Genomic DNA, 7,895 nt, shown 5'->3' with positions numbered 1-7,895 from the left:
GTTGAAGTTAACGATATAATTAAGTTATTAACAAAGTGATGATTGATCATTATTGAAGACACCTGATGTTAATAAGCAGAATCACCAAAGGAGAAAACCAACATTTTTAAGCAACCATTATAGCGGTCAATGTTTGCATTAGTTAGACTCTTGACCCTTAAGTCTTCAATGTTAGGTCTTGTTTGGCTGTAATTATTGAGTTATAACAGCCAGACAATCCAAGAGCAGAAGTCATCAGGTGGCACTGACTGTTCTTGAAATAATCATCATTTAGTGACTTGAATATTTGTCATAGGATTTCCTTACGGACTACAAGAAACTGTGAACAAATGAGCAATCACTTATGGCATAATCAGACAGCTGATGAATAAAAACTGTTTTTTAATTTAGACACACAGACATGAAGAATCAGCGTGAGCATCACAACAACGGTGACCATCAAAAAGCATGTTGTAACCAATCAGAACTCATCCATGACTCCCATCATGCATTGCGGCATGAATAAATGATGAGAGTTCAGAGTTGGTCTGTTTATCTGAATATGCCGTTTGTCACCATTGTTGAGATTCATGGGCTGGTTCTTGATGTCTATGTGTGCCGACATGAAACACTTTTATTTACTTTTTTTTTAACAGGTTGTAAAAAAAATCCTTCCAAAATGTATAAGAAGCACTGGATCTTCTGTGGATTGTCAAGGTTATTACAATAAGCAAAAAATAAAAAACAAACAAAGTAATTAGACATGTGATTAAGTGATTCATGTCAAACAATGAATATGTTAAAACATAATCATCACCGAAGGACATGAGTTTATGTCTGGCTATTTTAACTCAAATACAGCAGCCAAACAAAACCTAACATTAAAGATTTAAGGGTCAAGAGCCCAACTAATGCAAACACTAACCACTATAATGGTTGCTTAAAACTTTTGGTTTTCTCCTTTGGTGATCTGGGGATTTTGCTGTGTGGGTTTAATCAGGATTGGAGCTAAACTCTGTAGTGCATTGGACCTCCAGGGTAAGATCTGAGGAACCCTGGTGTACAGTATTAGTTTCAAACATTAAAAACCCACAAACATACCTTTTCTGTCATCGCTGAAGGACAGTTGTTCCTGAGGCGATTCCTGAGGTGATTCAAAATGGCCGCGAAGGTAGCGATTGGCTCGTCGAGTAGGGGGAGTGGCTTACTCTCTTAACTGTCACTTGATTGGATAAAATCAGTAACCCAATGTTGGGTTACACAAAAACAACCCAACACTGAGCAAAACAACCCAACAAAATGACCCAACAGGCTTAACCCAGCAGTTGGGTTAAAAAAACAACCCAACATTTTTTAGAGTGCAGACAAGAGTGAAACATGGTGGGTTGAGACAACACATAACATAGAGTCCATATTGGAGTGCCCTCTAGTTGGGCTGCCGGGCACTCCGTAACACTATTGTATGTCTTAATAACATGTAGAAATGTGCATTTAAAGATTATTAATCATTTAGTTACACTTTCTAAATTATCTTACGAAACTCATAAATAACTGCTCTGTTAATATTATAATACTTAATTTAGAAATGATTCATTGATCCTTAATTATGAAAATGCTATTATTTAAAACATTATAGATATGCTTATAAATCAGGAACAAACCATTTATAGTTGCATTTATAAACTGCTTACTGCTTGCTTGCTGTCAATTATTGTGGGGATAATGCTTTATAAATGATGAAGTGACTATTTACTAATGCTTAACTAATGGTTCAAACTAGTGTGTAGTTATTATAAAGTGTTACCGAACATTCAATTCACAGGCAACAGCTCTGGTGGACATTCTTGCAGTCAACATGGCAATTGCACACTCCCTCAAAACTTGCAACATCTGTGGCATTGTGCTGTTTGATAAAACTGCACATTTTAGAGTGGCCTTTTATTGTGGCCAGCCTAAGGCACACCTGTGCAATAATTATGCTCTCTAATCAGCATCTTGATATGCCTTACATCTTTGAGTTCAGCTCATGAAAAATGGGGGCAAAAACAAAAGTGTTGGGTTTATAATTTTGGTCAGTGTAAATACATGCACTGTTAAAAATTGCTGTAAAAAAATGGCCAAATTGTGACAGTAACATGCTGTTTTCTATTAAAACAGTGCATTCTGGGTATTATTTGTCAATTTCGAAAAGTAGCCTGCTGCTATGTATCGTGAATTAACAGCGTTCAAAATCGACTCTCAGAGACTGTGTTTAAAATCAAACTCTACACCCTCATTCACTATTCCCTACATGAGTTTACTAATATAGTCCACCTTACAGAGATAATGAAAACTAATGAGTGACTTCAGACACTGACGAACAGCAGCTGTTAATGAGCAGAATCACTGATTGACAGAGAAACAAGACAAACACAAGAACTATATAACTGACTTCAGCCACAGCCTTAGATGAAATCAACTGAAAATTTAAACAACTCAACACACAGCTTTACCAACTTCACGCATTTCTAACCGGACAGATTTTATTTCTGTCAGATGTCTATAGAAGATCTTATTGAGAATGAACAGATGTTTAGATGATGATGTTTTGTTTTGTTTGACGATACCATTGTGGAGATCAGTGTTTGCTTTAATTGAATTGGGCTCCTGACTCTTGATATTTAAACATAGATTTTTTTTTTTTTTTTGCTGTAGCTGGGTATTTATGATGCATTAGTGGTCAGTTGATGTATATAGTTGTTGTTTTTTGCATTAGTTAGGCTCTTGACCCGTAAATCTCCAATATTAGGTCTTGTTTGGCTGCTGTATTTGAGTTAAAACAGCCAGACATAAGCTCATGTCATCAGGTGATGATTATGTTTTAACATATTCATTGTTTGACGTGAATCACCTAGTATCTAATCTCTTAACTTGTTTTGCTTGGTTTTTTTAACCTTGACAAGCCACACAACATCCAGTACTTCCTATTCTTTTTGGAAAGATTTTTTTTCAACTTGTTTAAAAAAACAGTGTATCATATAGGCACACATAGACATCAAGAACCAGCCCATGAATCTCAACAATGGTGACAAACAGCATATTTTAGATAAACAGATCAACTCTGAACTCTCATAATTTATTCATGCCGCAGTGCATGATGGGAGTCATGGATGAGTTCTGATTGGTTACAACACGCTTTTTGATGGTCACCGTTGTTGTGATTCTCACACTGACTCTTCATGTCTGTGTGTCTAAATTAAAATAATCTCAATTTTTTCATCATCTGTCGGATTATGCCAAAAGTGATTGCTCTTTTGATCAACATTTCTTGCAGACCGTAAGGAAATCGTACATCAAATACTCAAGTCACTACTTTATGATTATGTCAAACACAGAGCCGGACAGTAACGGAGTACATTTACTTGAGTACAGTACTTAAGTACAATTTTGAGGGATCTGTACTTTACTTAAGTATCATTTTTGGGGAGTACTCATGACTTTACTCAAGTACATTTGAGAGGCAAATATTGTACTCTTTACTCCACTACATTTCTATCCATAACCGTGAGTACCCATTACTTCTAAAAAAAAAAAAGGAAAAAAGAAAAATCTTGGAAATCCTCAATTTGTTGTTTCACTCTCAAACGCGATTGGATTGTGCAGGCACCACCTTCAGGTTTCCGCCAAAGTTAACTCCATAGTCAGATAATGATTTCGATGATGAAACCATGGACCAAACAATGGATGAAGACGCAGCAGGTCCATCCCAGGAATGTGCCAACCCGTGGCCCCAGTTCAGAGTTGTGTCAGAACATTGCTATATTTCCTTCTTTGCTGGTTTAGGTTTATTGATTTGATTGATAAAAAAACAGAGAAACTCACATGAACACACAATTGTTAGCTGAATTTTCTTTTCAGATATTACACATTAATGTAAGCTGAGCATTTGCTTTAATCTTCTTGAGTATGCAGTGTGTTTAACACAGTCAGGTTCAAATGTGGGTGCAAAAAATCCATTAAAACTTCAAGGTATTAACATTAATATTTTTCATAACTCCATGCAGGACGTTTCCGTACACAAATGTAAGCACTGTGGCAGTAGTAACGCAATATTTAGAAAATGTACTCTTGATACTCAAGTACTTTTAAAAACAAGTACTTCAGTAATTTTTTTTTAAGTAAACATCTGACTGTAGTACTTTTACTTGTACTTGAGTAAAACTTAGCAAGGAGTATCTGTACTTTTACTCAAATAATGAAGCTGTGTACTCTGTCTGCCCCTGGTCAAACACAGTCAATGCCACCTGATAACTTTTGCTCTTGGCTTGTCTGGCTGTTAAAGCTCAGTAATTGCAGTCAAACAAGACCTAATATTGAAGATTTAAGGGTCAAGAGCCTAACTAATGCAAACACTGACCGCTATAATGGTTGCTTAAAAATGTTGGTTTTCTCCTTTGGTGATTCTGCTGATTAGCATCAGGTGTCTTCAATAATGATCAATCATCACTTTGTTAATCACTTAATTATCTCGTTAACTTCAACACTGCTTCAGTGTCTATATGTGTCCACACTCAGAGTGTAAATTAACACTGGGGATTTTGTTGTGCAGGAGGTTTATTGGAAACATGGCAATCAGAAAAAACAAATTCAATAGATAATATTTAAATCTACTATAACTTTTATACTCAAATGGAGACATGAAGAATCAGCACATGAATCTCAACAATGGTGACAATTCGAAAGCTTCATGCTGCAATGCATGCTGGGTATCAGCACAAAACCTCATAATTGTTGAGATTCATAAGTGTTTCTTGATGTGTGTAACTAAACTATACCAAAGTTGTTGTTTTTTTAATGAGTGGTGTTTTCATAACTGGATGCTCAGGTTTTTTTTTTTTTTTTAATCTAGCATCAATATTCAGTGAAAGAAATGGCATTGGATAAAACCTGTGTCATTACCAAACCATAAACAACTCTAGATTTTTTTTCTTGTCTTTTTTTTTTTTTTTTTTTTTACCATAACAAGCATGTTGCAAATACACATAATTACAACAACAAAAATAAATAGCTTTAAAATGTCAAGGTTCAAAAGCACAACTAAAGTAAACACTGATCTCCACCGTGGTAGTGGAAAAAAAAAAACATCTAAACCTCTGCAACTTTCTTCTGTAGACATCTGACAGAAATAATTTCAGTGTGGTAATAAGTGAAGCTGGTAATGCTGTTTTAGGAGTTTAATCAGATCTTGAGAGATTTAATGTCTTCTTTTATTTCAGTTGATTTCATCTAAGGCTGTGGCTGAAGTCAGTTGTTTTTGTGTTTTTCTTCAGCAATTTTGTTTGTTAACAGCTGGTGTTCATCACTAATGCTCAATCAGAACGTGATCAATCATATAATTATCTCATTAACTTCAGCACTAATTCAGTATTACTCAAACACTCTGTAGTGTTGACACATTATAAGTGTTCATTTAAAACTGAGGATTTTGCTGTGGGTTTTAAAGGGTTAAAGATGCACGATGAAAAAAAAACAGCATGAAATGTAATTTAACAGTAATAAACTGTAATTAATTAACGGCAACACACTGTAGAAAAACAGTAACATGCTGGCAACCAGAGCTGCCAGTAGATTACTGTTAATTCAAGAAAAAACAGTAATATACTGTAAAACACAACAGTCAGATTTACTAAGCAAATCAAGTTATTTTCTCTAAAATATTAGTGAATGTTCATAGAAAAACAATTATGCAAAGTCATTAACTGGTAAGGAGAGTAAATATTTAATTGTGCCTAACTGGTGTGTTTTTGTACAAGAGAGATCTGTTAGTTTAATTTAGTTTTGTGGGTGACCATTGTGCTGGAGAGTAGAGCTTGTGCTTCAGGCAATGATGAGCCGCAAGCACTGAGGTTTTGCTGCTTTATTTAAAGACAGTAATTGTGGAATTGCTGATATAGTGACAATCTCTTTACTAAGCACTTTGTTACACAAATGTGTGTTTTTGTTAGTTAATGACAATCTATAAAGATTTGAATAAAAGTCGGTTGCTTCCTTATTACACTTTAAGTGTTTGTGGGTTTATATTAAGAAATATTTCTTCTTAGTGGACTCAAATTAAATAAGTTCACTGTACTAACACCATATAAACAATAGTTTTTTTTATTTATTTTTTTTTTAATTTTTTTTACTGAATTGGTTTGAAGCAATTGGTTTCCAAAATAAAATGAGTTACCACATGCGCTGTTAAAAAAGCTAATTTTACAGAAAATAACTGTAACTTTTTTACAGTAGTTTTCTGTTATTTCAAGTTACATTCAAAACTTAGTAAGATTACTAACAATATCTGTAAACTAACAACTTGACTGTTATTTTAGGTCCTTTTTCAAGACAAATTACAGTATTTTTTCTTTTTTATACAGAAAAAATACTGTATTATTTTTACAGTATTTTTTGTGTTATTTTAAATTATGTTAAAAACTTTGTAAAATTACAAACAATATCTGTAAATTAACAACTTAACTGTTATTTTAAGTATTACTCCATTAATGACAAATTACAGGAATTCTCATTTTTTTAATACAAAAAATTATTGTATTTTTTACAGTATTTTTTCAGTTTTCTTAAATTACTTACATATTGATGTAAAATTACAAAAACAATCTGTAATTAAATAATGTAGCTCATTAAGGTTTATGTCCATACTACCAATTTAATGTTTTTTTTTGTAATTTGAAAGTAAATCTTATTAGTTTTATATTTAAGGTGTATTTTAAATTAACTCTGTAATTTTAAATAAAACAGAAGTAGAATATATATAAAATAGAAAATCAGTCTTAAAATCCACAAATCCTGTAACCATGCACTAAAAATGTATTGCATTAAAAATTGTTTATTTTTATAAAGAACAAATTAACCAATAAAGAGCGAGTGTATCATTTATTTGCAGAAGTCAAGTCAAAAAGCAATACCACAGTAGTCCAAATGACAATACGTTTGCAGTCGCAGTCCTCTCTGGTGGAATATACAGTAGGATAATAATGTAGTGTGAGGAGCAGGGCATCATTTAAGTTGTTAAACGCTCAAAACACTAGTATCCCGAATTCACTAACCACTTTCGCTCAGTTGACTCGCTTTTCCTTTTTAAAACAGACATTACTATATTTGGAAACACTGCAAGTCGCAATCTATGACGGTACCGGCGACAGCCAATGAGCGTTTGATTATCGCTGCCGTTAATTATTCTGGCCAATGACTAGTAGGAAGCCGTTTCCCGGTCCAATTTGAATATGCTGCTGATCGGCTTCTTGTACAGTCTGCTTCGGTCGCTCCTCAAGCAACGACTTTCACGTGGATTATTTTACGTCTGACTGTTTAATTCATATTTTGAGGGAGTTTTGGTTGTGGAAAGAAGATTGAGAACAAACAAACGCGAATATGGACTTTTTCCAGCAGCTAAAGATCATGCAAACTGCAAAAGGTAAGTATCCTTTACTATTATATAAAGTTCTATAGACTGTAACGCTAGTTATATTAAGGTACAGTTTACTGAAGTGATATACTAATCGCGATTACATATCTAACGGTGTGTTCACACGGGGCGCAAGCGTCAACGCTTAACGGAAGGCGTGGCTGACGTTTATGGTCATAGCAGCGTCAGCCAATAAAATGCTGCTCTTGAACAAGATGAACGTGATTGGCTGCCGCCTGGCCACTGTATTTGCATAGAGCGATCTGATTGGCTGACGCGGCGCTTCACTGGCGTTGCTCGCGGCAGAAGTTGAAAATTTCTCAACTTCTGTCGCGAGCAACGCGAGTGAAGCGCCGCCGACGGATCCACAATTCCTTTCGGCAAAGCTTGACGTCACCCATTCAAAGTCAATGGGAAGCGTTGACGCTTGCGCCCCGTGTGAACACACCGTTAGTATCCTACCAGTGTGTGT

This window comes from Garra rufa, chromosome 25, assembly GCF_049309525.1.
Source record: "Garra rufa chromosome 25, GarRuf1.0, whole genome shotgun sequence".
In the NCBI taxonomy this organism is placed as follows: domain Eukaryota; kingdom Metazoa; phylum Chordata; class Actinopteri; order Cypriniformes; family Cyprinidae; genus Garra; species Garra rufa.
Note: the sequence above shows the minus strand (reverse complement) of the source record.